The sequence below is a fragment of the Argiope bruennichi genome, chromosome 3, assembly GCF_947563725.1.
Source record: "Argiope bruennichi chromosome 3, qqArgBrue1.1, whole genome shotgun sequence".
NCBI lineage: Eukaryota > Metazoa > Arthropoda > Arachnida > Araneae > Araneidae > Argiope > Argiope bruennichi.
In genome coordinates this window covers 11255099-11276653 of record NC_079153.1, presented here as the reverse complement: position 1 = coordinate 11276653, position 21555 = coordinate 11255099, and the positions used below count along the sequence as shown (strand labels likewise).

Below are 21555 nucleotides of genomic sequence, written 5' to 3'. Positions count from 1 at the left end.
TATAAACAAAAATATAAATGTATTGCATGAAAAAGGATATAAAATTATGTTACTAATTAGTTTAGTTTTATTGCAGTTTGCAATAAATCGATTTAAGCAAGAACGTTATCTATTTCAATTCTTAGTATCCAGTAAATCGGCATACAAAATTAGGCTTCCATAAATAAAGGATAAATTCTGTGTAAACGGAATCCAGAATATCATTCTATTGTTTAAAATTATTTCTCTCAAAAATGTCAGTAAATTAATTTTAAATTTCAAACAAAGGCTTAGTCTCTTAGCTAGAAAGTCATTCTGTTTCAAACACTATATGTGCCGGAAGAGAAAGATATAGTTATCTCATTGTGATTATTTACAATTTCGTATTTCATAATAAGCACGGGTAATGTAACATAATTAATGGGAAAAAATGAAAATGAAATGGCACTTATTTCAAATCCTATTCCATTCTGAAGAATGTGAAAACAAGTTATTTTTGTGTACGAAGTTGTGATAACTATTTAACAAATGCGAAGTTGTGGGGTTATTTTTGTCTTATATTACATGAAATATAAATCTATCTTTCGCAATTTCTTGATTTCCTGTAACCTTTCCCGCAAACCTTTAATCAAAGTCTCGAAAAGGTTTTGCAGCAGTGTGGAATATATTTACAACGATCCTTTCATTAGAAATAATTCCTTTTCCAATTTTTCGAATTCAGTATAATTTCCATTTTTCATTGCAATAGTTAAAGTAAATTTAAAAAGTAATGTGTATGGAAACCAAAATACAATTCTCGATAATTACATTATCTGTGCCCTATTCTTTCTTCATATAAATTATAATTCAAAATAAGTAATTCAATTTTTAAAATTCGTAAATGAAATATAATTTATTTATCTTTATAGAAAGTAACAATTTTAATTACATGAATTTATTTACACTTTAAACGTATAAATATATATGTATATTTGCATATACAGTGTGTCTCAAAAAAGAGGAGCAATGGTTTACTTCCACAACTATTAAACGTATACTTTCAACTGCAAACTGCTTCAAATAAGGTACCGAAATATATAAAAAATACTTTAGCTTCTGTAGAAAGGAAGAATAAAAGGTTAGATAAAAATTATACGACCCTCATAGTGAAACAGTGTCAATGGATAAAATGTTTTTTTACATTCATTATTCTTTTCTTAATACTTTTTTTGTAAAATTTACTGTTATATTAAAAGTAAAATTTATTGATTTAGACCGTTTTTCCAAACTTTTGATCGGTGTTAAAGGGATAATTTCATAGAAGATTTAAGGAATAGTTTACATATCAAGGAAAGATTATAAAAAGTATAAAATTAGAAAATAATAAAATGTTTATTAAGTTCACTAAATTTTAAAAATTGGTTCAATAATACATTAATTGAAATGCTTAAAAACTTGTCCAAAATGAACATTTTCAATACCTATATAAAGTCATATTCTTTTAACAATACTTGCTCGCATGAGATCGAATTCATCACATGTGATTTAAAAACATTCTTTATGAATCTATGAACAAAGATCTACATAGGGTGTTCTGACAAAAACAATTCATTCCGTATTTCAGTTATAAAGCCAATCAAAATAATTTATTATATCGGCCGTCATTTAGCATATTGTTGTACAAAATGGAACCAGCCAAAGAGTTTCTAAACACACATTTTTAGAAAATTATCACATATAATGACATTCTTGTACGAGGAATGGATTTTTACCATTACAAAAATGGTAGTTTTGAAGATTAATTCTCAATTAAAGCGACATTCGTCTCTCCAACTTATATTTCTCAAAAAGGGGATTTGAGTTTTCCTAAAGAAGAACATAACTGAAAAATTTTCAACACGATCGTGTAGTTGTCCATCTAACTGTTATTATCAGTGCATGGATTTCGCGAATACTATATGGATGCAAGATACTCGGTTGCACTATTCTCTACAATATCGAATTAAGAATGCTGAATGCGGACTGACTATTCCTACCCCATCTTGAGGGATTCTGCAATTTGTAATCGTTAAATCCTTTTATACTCTACATAGAAAGATGCCAGAAATTCGAAAAACGACATTCTAATTCTTGTACAATTAAGCTGGCATTACAATCACCTATATAGTCACTACAAGTCACACTTGAACATCAAAGAAAAGATTCTAATGCAGTCAAAATTTGTAAACTAAAAATTATAAGAAATATAATTAAATGAATTTTCAATAGTATATTTATTGCAATTATAAAAACAAGTAACAAAAATGATGAATTAATACATTTTTACCAGAAATTACGCAAAAAAACAAAATAAAAAAATAATGGACAATCTAAACTCGAACTGATAAGAAGATTTTAGAAACTACTTCATATTTCAAATAAATTAGTATTTGGTATGAAACCCTTGCTTTTATGACTGTGTAAAGACATTTAGGCATATATTACATCAATTTTTTCACAAAAATTATGATTACCGTTTTCCAATTCCTGCAATAATACTCTTTTCATTTCATCTTAGCAGAAACAGCGTGTTCCCGGGCATTTTTCTTAATGTATTTCGATAAATTTTCGATGGGATTTATCTGGGGACCTTAAAGTAGAGTGTCCATGGCGTCAGGACAATTACATAGAATCCAGGAACTCGCTCGATAAGCTTTATGTTGCTCATCATTATCTTGATAAAATTGCCAGTTTTTGCTAAGAGAAAGCTTCTGCACACATTGTGGCAAATTTTACTTTAAAATGTCGAGGTATCAATTCTGATCCATTCTCCTAGCAATCAAATGCAGGGTTCCTGAGCCAGAAGCTGAAAACGAGTTACAGATCATTAAAGATCCACCAGTATGCTTCACAATTGCTTACAAATTTTTTGTGCGCAATTTCTTGTTCAATTTTCTCCAGACGTAAGGCTTGCCATCGGATCCAAAATTGTTTCGCTTAGCTAATTAACGCAGTTCCAAAATATTATTAGAAATGTCTTGGATATGGTTCGCTGTGTTACCAAAAGTACATTCGGTCAAAGGAAAGAGGATGTAAAAGAAATCAAGAAATAGGCTTTAAATAGAAAGTTTAATCGAGTGCAAAGTTAACCGTTGTTAATTGTTGGGTAATTATTTTAATTTGCCGAAGGAAAGTGAATTTCACATCATTCAAAGCATTTTTCCTACAAAAACAGTCTTTGTTTCATCTTTAGACTAAAAACCTTACATTTTTAATGATTTAAATTTCATTTCCTTATAATTTTCCCCTTTTCTTTAAAAGACTTTCAATACATTTTCTGTAACGATGTTTAGGAAATTCAAATTTATCCATCAAAACATTCAATCGAGCGTTTTTGCCAATCGTTAACTCCGATATATATATATATATATATATATATATATATATATATATATATATACTTTTCAATTTGTAGTAAACTAATTAAATTTGATTTATTTTTTTTTCAATCGTATGTAACAAGGTCAAATGGTTTTTTTTTTAAATGCATCCCGTATTAATCATATAACAGCATAAAAAGTCAATAATCTGGGCGAAAAAAATTTTCTGTCAATTATCTGGTTGCCAAAGGCGGCTCATTTAGCAGATCCAAATATTCCTTGTTATTGAAATCGTATAAAATACTGAATTTTCAATTCAACCTCCATAAATTGTTTTCAAATGCCAAATTGTTTTCATTAAATTGTCTACCTTATTTAATTAAATTTTAAATTGGAAGTATATATCTAGATGCAATATTTAGGGAAATAAAATAAAAACTATATATATATATATATATATATATATATATATATATATATATATATATATATATATATATATATATATATATATATATATATATATATATATATATGGTCTAAAATAAAACAAATTTGAAATTAATTTATTTTTCCACGGGAGAGCATGGTTTATACACGGGGATCAAAGGCGAAACATGTCTGCTCGCACCAGGACACACGAGCGAAAATATGAGATATTTTTCCCTTAGTGTTTTTACTATGAGATTCTTTTATAGATTTCTTTGATATTTGTTGATTCAGAAAAGGGAATATTTGGCATCTTTGAAAGGAATATTTAAAGAATCGTGGATTCTTATACATTATCTCGAAGCCTGAGAATTGCAATAGCCATTTTTTTATTAAGAGGTTATGTTAGAAATTATCAAATAAAAGTGGTATTTGGATCAAGAAATAAGAGAAAATTTCAGAATAAAGTAACACGGGCAAATTTAAGATAAAGAAATAGGCAATTAATTAAGATATGAATTAAATTAAAAAATATCATTCCATATATATATGTCATAAAACATTATGATATTGAGGTACAAAAACTATTATTGCATTAAAAATGCACTGAATCGATTCGATTTTTTTTTCTCTTCTCTTTTTTAATTTCAGTATTTTCCTTTGTTTTTGTTTAATATATTCCTATTTTTGTTTTTGATTTGCATGCATTCTTTGTCTATTATAATTAATTATTTTATATTATACTATATAATTTCTTTCATTCAAATATAAGCTGAACATTCGTTATTACTTCGCGATACTGAATAATGATGATTTTTTACAAGACTCAGAAATTGTTTGGTTTAAATAGTGTGAACAGGTAGGTTGCTAATTTTACAATATTTTGAATGTCATTTGTTCATTATCTAATGCTGTTTATGTATGCGCTGAGTTTTTCTTTTCTTCTTGTAAAACATAGTTGTATGCCACGATTATTGAATGATCTTAAGTGACTCGTTAAACAGAAACAAGTTAAGAGACTTTCGAAATGAAGCTATAACCTATATGTTTTGAACAAAAGATATATGGCACTTGAAAATTTGATAACCAATGTAAAATTGTTTGAAAATGTGTATGAAATATTACATATTATATACCCTTCTATCAGAAATTTTGTTTAACAAAGAATTGGATAATGCTTCACAATTTATTCTGAACAAAACACCAGGTAGAACGAAAATATTGCTCTTATTTATAAGTGATCAAATTTTATGCTATATTTAATTATGATGTATGAAATGGAATTTAATTAGAGACACGTGATACACGTCAAATATGTTGCTCATTTTAAACTGGGAATATAATATGCATTTTTATAAGCGTGTTGCGGTGAACTAACATCGTGATTATGGGCCGCGGTGGCTTGGTAGTAAGGTCACGGACCCCGATGGTTACAGGTTTGAGACCCGATTCCGCCGAAGAACCAGCGTTTAAACGTGTCTAGTTAAACCCGTCGGGACCAAAATTCGTCGGGTATGGCGTGGAAGTTTAAAGAGGTGGGTGCCAGGTCAGATGTCGTCCTCGTCATTTGACCGTAGTTCAAAATGACGAGGTCTATCTTAAAAATATCCCTAGTGTTGCTTTAAAACGGGAGACGTTAATATAACTAAACTGAAACAAACTAAGCATCTTTATTATATTGTTTACTTCCATGAAACAGAGGTTGCGGGTTGCGCTTACTGTTCGTTTCAGGGTCCCTGTATTAGCACTTTTTAATAATTGCTTTTCCTCAAGGGGTGCCAGCAGAAAGATGAGTGGTTATTACTCCTCTTAATTCCACGAATAATCTGAGTTCACCCTATCCCTAAATGCAGACATATCTTGCTTTCCTCTCATCGCCCCTCCCCTTTTTTTGACGACATAACTGCCCCCTGGCGCAGGCGCAAAAGCGCGGAGAGTTTCCGAATCCGAGAACGAATAGTAACTTCGTCGTGTGATGATAAAAACAAGTATACATGTTGGATCTGTTTGCATTTAAAGATCAAATGCGAAAGTTTGCGCAAATTTATTTTGATGCTGCATTTTTGAGGTGTTGTGTTGCCATACACAGTCGAAGTGTTGGCGGATTTGATTCTGAAATGTGATTCTGATTGGTAGTTCCAATCTAAGAATAACATATAAAAACTAATCCACTTAATATATTGAGAGCCTTAGAATTTTCTGTTCACATACGTTCAAGATATGACAACTCGAGAACCAATCTAGTCTTTGATGAAAGTCGTTTTAAATTTGACATATAGTGGTACAAAATTGTGTCAAATTTCATCCATCTAGCTAAAGGGATTTTAAATAATAGTATTCACACGCTCATTAATGAATGGACAATAAAACCTTCCTTTGACAGATTCTATCTAAAATGTTATACTAATCTACCATTTTATCCTGAAACAAACATACGAAGGGTCCTTTGTGTAGCAATCATTGCATTTTTGAATTTTAATATCACGACAATGCAGAGAGACATAATTCCAAAAAAAATATTCTTCTTTCCGACTCAGAGAGGTCTAAAATAAAGAAATATATGAACATCTGATAGTCAAACCTTTAATAATTACAATTTCTGTGTTTCGCATTCAAGAAAGTAAAAAATATATGAAGGAGTTGCCTAATGCAATACAATATGTAAAACTCCTATATAGTCACGTGTGTCATTTGTCATGTTGCTATGACGTTACTGATTTGTTTCCATTAAATGCAGGAAGTTCCCTGAAAAAAAAATGGAAAGAAATCATGATTTATGAAAAACATAATAACTTTGAACAATCCATCGGCAGCTTTTTTTTTCCTTTTGAGAAACGATTTTAATTGATATCAGTTCTAAATAAAGAATCTGAGATTCTTAAAATCATAAAATGTGACCATCTAAAGAGGAATTTGCAGTCGAAATATGAGATTCGTATGACTCAGTCAAACAAAACAAACCAGGAAAAAAAAGTATTTGAAAGATACAATAATACAATAAAATATTTCTATGTGATTCGAAGCAGCTTTAAAATATCAAACTCATCTTTCTAACCAATAAAGATGAATATACCATTCATTTGTAAAATTGTGAAATGTGATTGTAAGTTATTCAGTTTTTTTAACAGTGAACATATCAAATCATAAGCTGTTTATTATTATTTTATTATTGTTTCATTTAAAATTCAAATAAAATTTCTAAAGTGAGTTTTACGCATCTGGTAGCATTGGCAATGTCATTGATTTTTATATTGGCAAAGACAGATAAAAATGTCATTCAAACGTGTTTCGTTTCAATGACTTCAAAACGTCCATTGAATGCGTTTATCAATCATTTTGACTCATAGAAAGAATAGCAACAAATACTAACAGTTCAATAATAATCCCAGGAATTTCAGTTCCAAATTGCAGAACTTCATACAATGGCGTATGCTGAAATGCGTCACATAAAATGCAGCAATACAAAGTGCGTTGACAAAATTTCAAATGACAGCTTTAGAATATTGTCATAATATGAATTTTGAACTTTGCCTACTTTGATGATCTGAACAAAAAGTTGTTTTGTATGAATTATGGCGTATTCTTACTTCTAAACGTTAGTTTTATCAGATAAAGAAATCATTATGACTATTTCTACCTTATAATATAAATATAATTTGAAACATGTTATATTATGAAATAAAAAAAATTCTAGAAATATTTCCTTGAAAATGGTTTCATTATGAAATACGTTCTGCTGTTGTTGTTTCTCATGGCAATTGTCAAAGACAAGCCCCACTGACTTTAGAAATCAGTAATTTTAAGCCAAGGTCACGTCTCTTTTTTTTTTCTGTAGAGCCATCTAGGACCACCCGTTTTTACGGGGCGGACTTCATTCATGCTTTTCATTCAATCATCCACAGATCGTAATTTAGACCGGAATCAGAGAACGATCATCCCTTATCCATTACCACCAGTGGTATTAACTATCGACATGGAAGACTTTGTGACCACGGCAGATTTGTACGTGCGCCAGCCATCACACACACAAAGAGTCTTCGGCCGGCAGAGTTCGAACTGTCAACCCAAAGAATGCGAATCCAAGGCCCTACCAACCAGGCTATCCCGGCCCACCTTCTGTGTAATTAGTTGTAGACGCCATCATAAAATGAAAGTAAATTTTGACAAGAGCTTTATGTAGAGCATTATTGCTTCAATATTTTCCAGAAAGCAGCCATTATTTGCAAACTAAAACTGTCATAAATCACAAATGATAATTTTAAACGAAAGAAAAAAGTATGGAGTTGAAGCATATTCATTGACATATTGCCCCTGTGATAAATTCATTATATAAACTATTGAGCAACTTGCGGAAGAAAAAATTACATGATGCTGATTACATGCGCACTGATATTTGTTGTGTGACTTTAATGTTCTCATGAATCTATTCCATTGTCCCCATCTATTGAAATTAAAATTATTAGGGTCAAAAGCCAGTGACTATTTAAAATGACAATTAACGATATCTATACCAAGTTAAATGACATTGCTTTCTGTTCCAAGTTCTGATTCTATATAAAGATTACTATGAAATCCTATGATTTTCCTTTTTGATTTACAGTTTCATTTCATAAATTACTTGGCATCTGAAATTAAATTTGGTTTCATTTCATTAAAACATCAGAATTTACTGTTATTGTAAATCTTTCTTAAATGATTTGTTTTATATCTCATTATCAATATCTTGTTAATCAAGAATGTGTTCTGCTCAATGAATTTATCCTATTTTGTTGATATGCTGCCTTTCTAGACAATGCATTACTAATTAATAGGTCTAATAATATTACCACTGTCAATCCCTCTAATTTAAGTCTTTTTTTACGATACTTTACCATTGGTTTTGCAAGGGCCATCTTTCTTATGATGCATTCAGCTCGCAAGCGAATATTGTGACCTTCCCATTTTATCATTTTTAATTTTAGGAGTTTAATAATATCTAAATTCTTCAAACAATTGCATAACTTTTGAAAATATCTTCTTTCCCACTTTTTATCTACCATAAATATTTTTTTCTGAATTTTTTTTTTCAAAAGTGACCATGTCTCTGAATGATCGTCCATGTTTCTGAAGCTTAAGTGAAGATGAGTCTCACAAAATAAAATTTTTACTTTTATGCCTGATAAGCTTATTTAGTTTTAGATATATTTTTAAAGCATTCAATGTATTCTGTCTGTAACTATCATTTTGTTTACTTCCAGCCCCATATATAAAAATCTCTTACACTCTTATGTACGATAAAAATATTTTCATTAGTATGAAATTTATATAACCTGTGTGGCATATATTTTGTTTTGTTTTGGTTCATTACTGAATTTATGTTATTTGCATCTTGTTTCCAAATCCAGAAAAGGCTCTCTGTATGTAGATATTTAGTAATATAAATTTTTTTGTTTAATATTTATAAACCAAACCAACCTTTCTTGAATAAATTCTGTCCATCCACTTCGTTTAGTATGTAATTTTCGTGGCAAATTTAAAACATTGCTAATAATTTCTCTAAATTTGTATATGTGAAAGTTTTATAAATTATTAAATAAATTAAATAAAATATAAATATATATAATATATAAATAATAAAAGTTATAATAAATAGTAATATATAAAGTAATAAAATATGATTTTAGGAATAAGGATCATATTTGTTCATTCAAAGAGCGAATTCAGATCGCTGGAGAAAGGGGCACAACGTAAAGGATGCTGAAAGGTATTTTCTGATTCTAAACTACAAATAAGATTGAAGTATACATAAAATGTTTGAATGTTTTAGAGTAGCAGCATCCATTGAATTGAATGAGTCTTAATCAAACATTGTAAAACTATTTAATTAAGACGTATTTAAGGCTGTTTAAGCCAAAAACTTATTTACAAAATGACTGTGACTTATTGTTTTAAAAAAAATATTTTACCATTAACAGATATATTTGCTTCTACAAATGTGACACTAACATAGATTTAGTTTTAAGATGGAAGGATCACTCGTTCAAGCGTTTTTTGAACAAAATCTGTCTTATATAGGATATCTGTCTATATATTTTTGTTTGTTGAATGAACTATAGTTGGTGTATATTACAACATCATGTGCATTTTTTTTTTTTTAATTTTACAGCAAAAAAAAACTTTCTTGGTCAGTTCTCAATAACTTTCAAAACATATTATTAATATCATAGAAAAATAATTATGCCAAATCAGTATTATAATAAGTTATCATTTAAATTTCCATTCGACGTCTCACATTTCAAAATAAATGAAATTTTGTTCGTTGAGAAAGTCTGGAAAATGGAATTCCCTGCTCATTTGTCTTTACCATCATTTCATTATTTTTAGAATCAGTTGTTTCTGTATATCCATTCTACATGCAAATTCAGTGAGAAAAAAACTATTTAACAAACAAGGTTTAAAAAAAATTAACCACAAGAGTAAATTCCCATGCGTTCAGTTGATTCTCAAAAGCACGATAAGTGTGTAAACCGCAACATAAACATCGTAAATTATATAACTGAAGTGGAACAACCCGCAATCAATTTTGATGTACAGTGTGGTTTTTTGCAATTCGGCATGCTTTGAAGCAGATCATCAAATAAACAGAGAAATAAATATGATGGGAAAATACAACATCTACGCATTTTACTACAATTATTTCCTTGTATTACTTGGAAGCAATATATTTCTTATTAAATCTTATTGCTACAAATAAAATGCATTAAAACATTCATCCTTATACAAATAAATAAAAAAAAAATGTTGTAAATTATGGAATTTTAGGCCGCAACAGCAAATTTTAAAAACTTTTTAAAAAACTGTTTTTGTTCTTGAAATACTTTATACACCAACTTTAACCCAAGAATTGCTGTTATTACACTCAAGTAAACTACATTTCATCTTTGGACTTTATTTGGTGTAAAAAATACAGAGAAAATTTGCAAGAATAAGTTACATGAATCTATCCTTTTAAAATATACGAACAAACTCGTATAGCAATGTAGTAGCTTATTTTGCAATATTATACATATTTATAAAAATAATGGTATAAATAATAATATAAAATTCTAAAAACCTCTCTCTCTTTCTCTCACTATATTATATATATATATATATATATGCGTGTGTGTGTGTGGATTCTTCTTTTTCCTTTCATTTCCATCACAGAACACATAGCAAAATGCAATGCCAATTATCGAATGTTCTGCTTATTTTAGATTATTTACATGCAGCAGATTAGAATGAAAATGATTATCTTATAACAACAGTCTTGCTTTGTTTTTCTTTCTCTTTAATAATAAATTTGATTTTGTGTTAAATCATTTTCTTAATTTATCTTTAAATTCTTTTTCTTTCCGATGATCTTGGGCGACGTGTTATCGGCTTTCTATATTTTTTTATTGGCTACCTACATTAAAATTTTTTGTACATTCAATGGTATAATGGTTTCTTTATAAATAAATCATAATTAACTTAATAATTTAGAATAATATGAATTAAGAGCTTTTATACCTTTTCCATAAGTTACCCTTCAGTATAGTTAAAATTACACTCATGTCCAAAATTAAGGTCACAAAGATGTTTTTCAAAGTAATTCTAAATGGCTACCAGTAAAATTTAAACAAATTATATTTTATATATTGTGAAGGACCTGCAACCCGATATTAACCTTTGTCGTGGAAAAAAATATTGTTTAGCATCAGTTTATGATGAAATACTGAAATTAGACCGTTTAGGCATCTGGGATTTTTGTCTGCAATTTTGTGAATATTGAATCAAAACAAAAAATTTAACATATTTTCAGTGAGAATGAGTTCTCATAATCCTTTAGACGATTCATTGAGATGGAGAGCCGTTGGCAGGCTTGAAGCTGGGCAGTCTTAAGCGGAGGTGGCTCTATAATTACAAGTGGCACCGAAAGTGGTATCCAGGTTGTGGAATCAATTCCAAACAAGTGGTACTGTAACCAGTAACCGGCCAAGGCCATCACAGAGAAAAGACGCCTGCACAGGATCGCTATCTGGTATTAAGCGCACAACGGCATAGGCTGATAACGGCTCCTCAAGTTGCTCTTGACATTTGCTGCGGCGTCTGGAATAAAAATTTCCAGACAAACAGTGTACAAACGTCTAGCAGAGAGGGCCCTTTATGCCCGGTGACCAGTTGAGTGTGCCCCTTTGACTGCATCCAACAGAAAAGCCCGGTTCTTGTGTTGCCTAACACAGCAGTCTTGGGCACAGCAAGAATGGGGACGTGTTCTTTTCAGTGATGAGTCGAGATTTGCCACACAGAGTGACACTCGTTGAATCTTTATCTGGAGAGAGCGAGGAGCTCGCTATCATCCCTCCTACGTAAAAGAAATCGACAGATTTGGTGGCAGAGTAATCCTTATCTCGGGTGGCATAATGTTGGGCAGTCGTACACCACTACATGTCTTCGATGCGGGTACTGTACGGATCACAATCTTATTGAACATGTTTGGGATGGTATCGGAGGAGCCATTGCACTGCGTAAGCCCCCTCCTAATACCCTCCAAGAGTTAAAAGCCGCGCTTTTGGAAGAATGGGCTTTGTTGCCCCAAGCATTTATTGACACCCTCATAAACAGTATGAAAGCTCGTTGTGAAGCCTGTATAGCATAGCACGGTGGTTACACTCCATATTAGACCGGCTTTTTCCGAGATAAATGCTTTATCTCTGATTCATAATGTAACACTTTTTGATATACCCTATTTCTTAATTCCCGATTAAAATCTTTTTCATGTTGTTATGTGATTATGTTCTTTCTTCCATTATAATGTACCTCTGTGCCAAATTCCGTGGCAACACAGTGAATAGTTTTTCATTTTTCTCAGATTTTATGCTTGTGACCTTAATTTTGGACATGAGTGTATATTTCGTATTGAAGTGAATGTGAATGGTGATTATTCTTCACTCGCACATATTTTTTTTTCTCGATAAGATGAATGAGTTATTGAAATGAGTTAATTAATGAATGACTCAATAATTGAATGAGTTTACTGAATGAGTTATTTAGTTCTGAAGTTTTGAACTACAAACGAATGAAAAGCAATTTTAGGACTCGTTCTTGGAATATTTCATAACCCGATGACAATCTCAATTTCGAGATCGAATGGCCGTGGTTTCGATGTCGGATTCCCTCAAATCTTCAATCTTTTACAATAAAACTGTCAGGACTAAATTGACTTGATTGAGTTGACTAGATGAATTTAATCCTATTTTTTATATTTCTAATTTTAATAATTTAAATAACTATAGAATACAGTTCGATTTTATTTTATATTCTAAATGTATTGACTTTTTTAAAAAAAAGTTATGCTTAGTTATAACTTTTTCAAACGAAACCTATCTTTCATAACTTATTACTAAAAATCTTTGCAAACTTCATTTTAAAAAAAAATTTTGAATAATGTATACATTTATTATCTTTCTCCACAAAGTGAAAATGGCTGGTAAATACTAATTATTTTTCTAATCATATTATATGTAAATAAGTACTAATTAAAGTTTTACCTTCCCAGGATGGTCCAGATCTCTTCTTGGACACAGCATTGCAAAGCTTGCCTATTCCTGAAACAAACGCCATATTTTTCAACTGAACCAATAACTGCATGAAATCAATGTATGTAAAATCATTAGCATGCAAGAAACAATGGGTAATACATTTTTTTAAGTTTGAATTTCTCTATTTGCAAAGTTTAAATGTATATCTAACACTATTTATACTAATGTGTATGAACTTAGTTTCATTACAGATAAATATTTGGATCTACCTTAGTTGCGAACCTAGACACAGAATCCTCAACGGTAAACTAACTGCACTTCCTTTCCAGAACAGCTGAGAATCAAAATAATATAAATTATCATTAAATTATCCATTATAAAGTATCACTCTAAATCTTCTGATCAAACTTATAAAAAATCCATCTTATTAAAATTTATTGTCACATTGATCCAGAAATCCATACATATCTAAAATGTATACCTAACTGGATGAAATTATGCAATGGGTAGCGCAATTCACAAAACACATTGTCATCAGTTGTTATTTTCACAAAATATTACAGAAAAATTCTAATTCCATACATATCTAAAATGTATACCTAACTGGATGAAATTATGCAATGGGTAGCGCAATTCATAAAACACATTGTCATCGGTTGTTATTTTCACAAAATATTACAGAAAAATTCTAATTCCATACATATCTAAAATGTATACCTAACTGGATGAAATTATGCAATTGGTAGCGCAATTCACAAAACACATTGTCATCGGTTGTTATTTTCACAAAATATTACAGAAAAATTCTAATACTGCATTTTATAAAAGTTATCACTGCATTGTAAATACTCTTTCATGCAGTTTATTGTATAGATTTTCGTGCAAAAACTTTGCATACTCAGACACATATTCAGTAATAGTTTGCTTATAAACTACTAATATAAAAAAATGATCATTGACTCGCCAAGACCTAATTTATCCATATTATCTATGACTTTGGTTAACACAATGACTGTCAAGACTATATTGAAGGAAAGATTAAATGAAAGAAATATAATAAAAACGAATTATCTCGGAGCTAGTAACCAAAGAGTTAGTAGCCTACAGGTAATACATTTTGTGTTCGGGTTACATGGCTTTTCGATTTTATATGTCTTAAGTAGAAAGATCAGCAAAAACTTGACATTAACACATCGGCTACTCTAAGACATGCACCGGTGAGTTCGATGGCTACATTCATTCTATATTATGGGACTCATCTTTGAGTCTCGATGTTAGTATGTTTGTATTGCTGTATTACATGTATTTTGAATCAATGGAAGGAATTCAGTAAAACAACCTGGAATGCAAAATATTAAAAAATCTGGCTAGATGTTAAAAAAATTATATAATTTGAGTATCATTGGAAAATATATCGCTATTATATTTCGTTGAGCATATCTAGAAACTTTGAAAAGTTTGAACTAGATAATATTTATTCCAAAATTAAATAAGTACGAGAAATGTATCGACCTTGTTTTGGCTGACAATATTTTAACAATATTATTTCCAAATGAAAAAAACTACGACCTGAAGTATAAAATAAAATACATGAATAAAGCACTAATAAATGATTGCTGAAAAATTCATGAGCACGAATTTTCTTATTTTTATTGAGTGTCTTTTTTGACCGAGAAGCCATTTTGATATATATTTTTACAGATTTGATGAAATATTTGACGAAAATGTTGCCATCAAAATCCACTAAAGTAAAAAAAAACTATTAAATAGGAAGATGGATCAAATAAAAACGACACGTTTTATAAAGATCTTTTCTGAAAATATTACTTACCAAAATAATAGAACATTGTAATTGTACACCTACAAATTTTTCCTCATTCTTTGGAAGCTATTATTTATTTCTAATATTAAACGAGTATGAAGCAATTTGATTATAAATACTTCTACTTTTCCGTAAAATAAATAGCTTTCGCTTCCTAAAGTTCCATTTAAGAAATAAACAAATAGTAGTTTGTAGGAGTTAAATGTGGACTATCGGAAGGATGTTTAAATGCTACTTCTAAACTACCTTTAATTTTTCTTGTATTACATTAGCAGCATGGAATTTGAAATTTCTATGAAGAAGAAAAACTTTCGGATTGGAATAGAATGTCTTAGTGCTTATATTTACTTTATCTTTCCACAAAATTCCATGACAGTATACGGAATCAAATTTTCGCCATGAGCAGAATATTCTATGAATCTCAAAATATTAAAAGCATTCAAAACTTGCCATCAAATAACTGGGTTTTTTCCTTTAGTGGAGCATTTTCACGTTTTATATGATATTCCATTTTGAACCGCTTGGCATCAATGGTATAAAGATTCATCAACTTACATCACAGAAATTCAAATTTCTGTTTCTAAAAATTTTCGATTTAAATTCAAAATTCCAGACATCCATTTTTACATCCATGTTGATTTTGTGAAAATTGCACGTATTCCGAACGTTTGCACACCTCCAATTTCTCATTGATTTTCTGAACTGCTATTCTCCGATCACCAAGAATAAAGTCAAGAATTTGTCGACTCCTGTCATGCGAAGATCATCAGTTTAAATTTAATACTTTTTCATAACCATGACCATTTCAACACCCCTTGCGCTCTTTGCCTGCTTGAGGTCTCAAGGTGCCAAAATTAGCATTTATTCTGAATCAAATTTCAATAGGTTTAGAATTTTTATTTATTAAAAATTTATTTCTTATTCTCTGTCAACTGTACTTGGTACTTCCTGTTCACTTATTGGCCTAACAGATTGATAAATGAATATACAAAAAATGAAACGTTACCAGACAGTTATTTAACATTTAAATAACTTACCGTGGAGTACTAAAGCATCATTTATTTAAAATTTTGTTTTGCTATTGAAAAGTCTCATTTATAATTGATTTACTATCGTTAATAAAACAAACAAAAAAACTGATCCCATTTTAAGCCGTGATCTATCGCTTAGAAATTCCAAACAGAATGCGTTAGTTGTGTAAAATTGAAAAGTAAGTATAAAAAAAATGAGCAATGAAATCGCAGTGCACTTCTAAAGATTTGTTGCCAGTAATCTGCTTAAATGTTCCCTGCTGTATCTTTATATGCCCATAAAATTATATTTTAATTGAAATATTTCATCTCATGTTTTTCTCGACTTTTACACAGGCGTGTAAGAGATTTATTACCATAAGAGAGGAATTATGATAGCAATCAATGAAGGCGATCAAAAGTCTTCAACGTGCTAATACAACACCTGGGTAATAAATACCCACAGACACCTGGATTGAAAAAAAAAGTAAAGCACTGTAATGCGGATCTGGATTATAGTTAAGGTCACAGGCAGAAAGACAGCTACCAAAGGATTCCCAGCTGTCCACTTTAACTGTGCAGTAGACATTTATGACTACCTCATGAGCAGAGAATAACGGATTTAATTCCTTAGACCGCTGACAGTCACTGTGTTGACTTAGCTGTCGAAGTCAAACTCATTTAAGGATGCGAAGACACTTGATGCCAGTTAATAAGCAGGTGAGGTGTTACGAGTTGCGATACTCTGCATATGATATGGAATTTTGCAAATGTTTTTGGCGTCAGATATTCGGTTGAATAATGCGTTCGCAATTAATCTTCACGTTTTCGGAATTAATCTGGCGGCATGTCCGAGGCTTTTGTGGCTTTGGAATGCAGTAACAGCTCGTTCTGCAAAGCTCGTAAAAATATTATGTTTGATACTTCCCCGTGCTTTGTTAAATATGTACGAAAACAGAATTTTCGTTTTTTTTACTGAAAAACACGCTTAGATCTATACTGTGCATTTCAAATAATTGTTTTGAATTTCACCGGAAAAAGTAAGACTAACCATTTTATAGAATTGGTCTAATTAAAGTTAAATAAAGACTCTGACATATTAAGAAGCAAATAGATGATTTCTGTTCGGGATTTCTTTGCCACATCTAGACTTAAAAATGGCAATTTTGGGTACCTCTAAACGAATGTCGTAAGCGTTAGAGATTTTTATCCGTGATTTCCGGGTCTGAGATTCAAAGAGTCAGCAGTTTTTTAGAGCATGTGAGAGAGTTAATTAAATAAAAAAGTGAAATTGGATTACTAAATAAAAGAATATTTTAGAATGAAATTAACATGCCCTAATTTAAGATTAAAATTTGAAAATTAATTAAGATTTAAAATAAATTAAGAGATATCATTATATATATATATATATATATATATATATCAGAAACTTTACAAAAACAAGTATCATAATATTATTGCAAAACAATATTTCTTTATATAGATCCTTAGTATGAACTATAATTAGTCTTTTTTTAAGAAGATGGTTAAAGTCGTAACAAAAAAAATGGATATAAAAAGTAGTATTAAGAATATGAAAGTAAAATTTTAATATTTATAAGATCTATAATTTAACTAAGAAATAAAATTATTTCTTCATAATAGCAGTTCTTGATGTCTAATTTGCAAAATTAGACAGCAAGAACTAATTTTTACAATTTAAAATTTGTAATAATTACAGGTCTCTGATTCAAGAACTTATATTACAAAAGCTGGCAGGTTTTTTTTTTTTATTAGTACAACAGGGGAATTTTTAAATAGAAAAATGAATTGAATAAAATTGAAACTTTAATCAAAAATTACATTAACACCATGAATTTGCATTTTAAAGCGTTGTTTAAGCATATTAATAGATTATAGGAGTACCAATTTTTTAATTAATTTTCTTAACAAATTGCAAATATAATGCTTAATAATTTCCCCAATATCAGTTTATATGATATTTTAGAAGAAACAAATGCGAGAACAGAGTGTCTTTTTCATCGAAATACTGCAGATTTGGATTATGATAAATCTGGTCACAACATAAATGGTTCTGAATTGATACAATGAAGATTTTTTGTGGACAATAAGGGCTAAACCTGGATGTATTCTTCTATATTTTTACCATGTGATGCATAAATTTATATAACTTCCAGTTGGTGCATTCTGTTTCAGACATTGCTTTTGCCTTTAAAATTGCTTTTTACTTTTACTAAATTATAAATTTAAGGGAAGTATCATATATATATATATATATATATATATATATATATATATATATATATATATATATATATATATATATATATATATATATATATATATATATATATATATATATATATATATAAATTTTACCTCCGCCATTGTATGTGATGGGACTTAATAATACTCAAATCCTTGTATTGCAAACAAACTAATTTTACAGAAATAAAGTACATAAATAATAGACGTTCAAATTAATTTTTTATAGTCAAAAACATTTCTAGACAAAAATGCGTTTTTTTTTTTCTTATTTAGGAAAAAGAGTACAAAAGAAAAAAGTTTCTAAGAATATAATATGTGTGAAGTTTACTGTATCACATGGAGAGAAAAAGGATTTATTTTCGAATCAAGTGAATTTCTTTCAATCTTTTCAAAAACAAATTTTAGAAATTTGTTAATATACAAAAATATGATTGATTCAAATGCGTATCACTATGCAGTGCAAATTTAAACTTACTTATTTCTGTGCTGGTCATTGCGACTAAAATCAAAAATAACTTTAAAAATGTGAAAAAAGTAATACATCATCTAAACTAATACCATTGAATAATTTTTTTATTTTAAGGTGGCATAAAATCTTCCTTTTTTTAATAAAAATTTCGATACTACTGACGAATCACCAAACCTTTTAATAATAACAAAGCATCAGGATGAAAGATAATTTTGGATGCTTTCAAAAAAAAATGTTATTTATATTATTTCAAAAAGTTTATTTCCACAGCCTATAAGCACATTTATTTTTTTATCGCACATCATGAACGACATATTTATATAAAAATATATGAAAAGGTTGTGAAGAGTTTAAAGTGACACTCACACATACAAAGAAAAATATCATCAAAATTACGAAACTATCAAACAAAGCGAAACTCAAAGTATGAAAGCTAAGTTTTAATGCATTCAAACTAATCATCACAAAAAATCATTCCGTTTTTTTTAAAAGCCCATCCATTTAATAGGGACATGGGCAGTTACGACATGCCTACGTCATTCCAACTACTTTTAAGAACATCTTATTGGAAGGTACCTATGTTCTTCCCTCCTGCAAGCACCCAAAGCCTCTTTCGTTCAAACCTATTTTCATCAATCTATCACCACTTATTTTAAATAGAGTGGAGTAATTAGACTGAAAAGCGTGCAGATCCTACTTTCCGCTCCATGCCACGCCAAATCTGACTGGTTTCCACATTTCCATTTGGTTTTGGTGTGCACTTTTTTAATCTCCATGATTTGGAGTGCTCGCAAATAACCGCCTTTAGAGAATTTATACCAAATCCAATCGAGAAACTTTATTTCCATAACATGTAGACACATTATAATTTACCTCACATATAAAAACCATTCTCATACGGAATATATGATGTAGTCAAAAAGAGAACACCTTTATTGCATTTATTCTTTGATTTCATTTATAGTAAACAGAAGTAAATTTATGTCGAGAATTGACGTCTCACTACTTCATTTCGCTATAATTATTTATAAGACATGTAAACTATCACTATTGCAGTACGAACAGTTTCCATGTCTTCATGCATTTTTAGAAACGCTTAGAGAAAAAATGATACCATGTTAGTAAAAATGCGTGATCAAGTTTTCCATTGTCATTCTTTTCGTGCTAGTCACTTTGACGACCAGCTAGTTGATCAGAAATATTGGTCAAGTTTAATTTCATTTAAATATCTGATGGCTAACTAATGGCACAATTCCTACAGCAAAATATTTTTAAACATCGCAATGCAATAATTATTAGAGCCGTGTTATTTCAATACCTTTACATTTGTTTAGCTGTGTTATAGCAGCCTTGTATCTGTTTAGTCCATTGTATATGAATCATTCTAATAGATTCCTGTTATATGTATTAAATACAATCATTTCTCCTTAATTTCTAGCAATGGGAAATAATCCTGCGATTCATTTTAGATAAAACAAAGAAAATGATTTGAATCTCAGAACAAAAATACAATACATTGTAGAAAATTATTCAAAAAATAACCTTTAAAAACTAACAAAATTCAGGAGAACTCTACATGACGATTAAATTTATATCACGAAAAAGAAAAGAATGTATTTTTTTTTTCTTCAAATTTTAAAATGGTGCAAAAATTGATCTTGTGCAATTATATTTTCGGAGGTTATTGAGTAATAAGCAAAATGACAATTTTTAATTAATTAAAATTTCAAAAAGCAATTGTTCCAAAGGGCACATTCCCATCCTCCAAAGTATATTGATGCGGAATGTGATATTTCTAAGTGAAACTTTGTGTTCTGAAGAGCGCCAGCAAATAGGCAGATATATACATGTTCTTTTATAATTGTAGAGATAGATAGAATATGGCAATCGCAATCCCTTAGAAACTCTATAATATAGATTAAATTAAGAAGAATTGTCAACCATATGTTCCTACATTTTTTAAACCTTTACTTAAACTTTTCTTATCTTTGCTTAAATCCTTCCTGGTTTTAACAGAAAATTGTTGTTGATATATCCACCCAATCGGATTATGAATTCATTGATAGGCACGATGTCCGTTTAATAAAGAGGATATCACTTCGTCAGCACCTACGCAAAGCAATTTTATCCTGTCTTAGAATTCTGCAAGACGTAAATTTCATGCGTGTGGGATGTGAAAGTGTTGAATTAGCTGTTGAAAATACAGCCGATTTAACACAAAAACAGACATATGATATTTATTCTCATTATTAAGTATCCGATTTCATCAATAATTCATACATTGTCGTCAAACGTGAACATTATCAAGGAAATGTATACACAGCCCACGAAAACACATATTGAAAGAGAAACAGCTTTCATGAGCAACTTTAAACAAGTATGCTGAAAAGGGGTTTAATGCTAAATTTTAATTATGCTTTAATGATTATCTTTCATTTACTGCCTGTTATTATGGGAATTTGAAATCAATTTTGAGTCAAATTTCACTTCTAGATGGCGCCACTCGTATGTAATCTAAATTTTATTTTATTAATGATTTATTATATTAATTCTTTATGTACTAGATTAATTTTTATATGTTTATTTTTTATAACATATAAAGTTTAAAAGACAGAATGAAACAGGGATTTAATTAACAAAGCGATGCAGAAATTTCAACGCAGTCAAAATTTTATGGATGAACTATTCCAAGGCT

The 21555-nt window shown here is 29.7% G+C and overlaps 2 long non-coding RNA genes across 2 annotated transcripts in view; one reads left to right on the top strand and one right to left on the bottom strand.

Moving 5' to 3' along the window:
• The window catches only part of LOC129962653 (uncharacterized), an 84900-nt gene that overhangs the window by 34787 nt on the left and 28558 nt on the right, over positions 1-21555 (bottom strand). Inside the window, exon 2 of the long non-coding RNA XR_008783937.1 lies at positions 13298-13354. This is a non-coding gene — a long non-coding RNA (uncharacterized LOC129962653). The remainder of the gene's footprint in view (positions 1-13297; positions 13355-21555) is intronic.
• The window catches only part of LOC129962654 (uncharacterized), a 47545-nt gene continuing 35408 nt past the window's right edge, over positions 9419-21555 (top strand). Inside the window, exons 1-2 of the long non-coding RNA XR_008783938.1 lie at positions 9419-9489; positions 13306-13440. This is a non-coding gene — a long non-coding RNA (uncharacterized LOC129962654). The remainder of the gene's footprint in view (positions 9490-13305; positions 13441-21555) is intronic.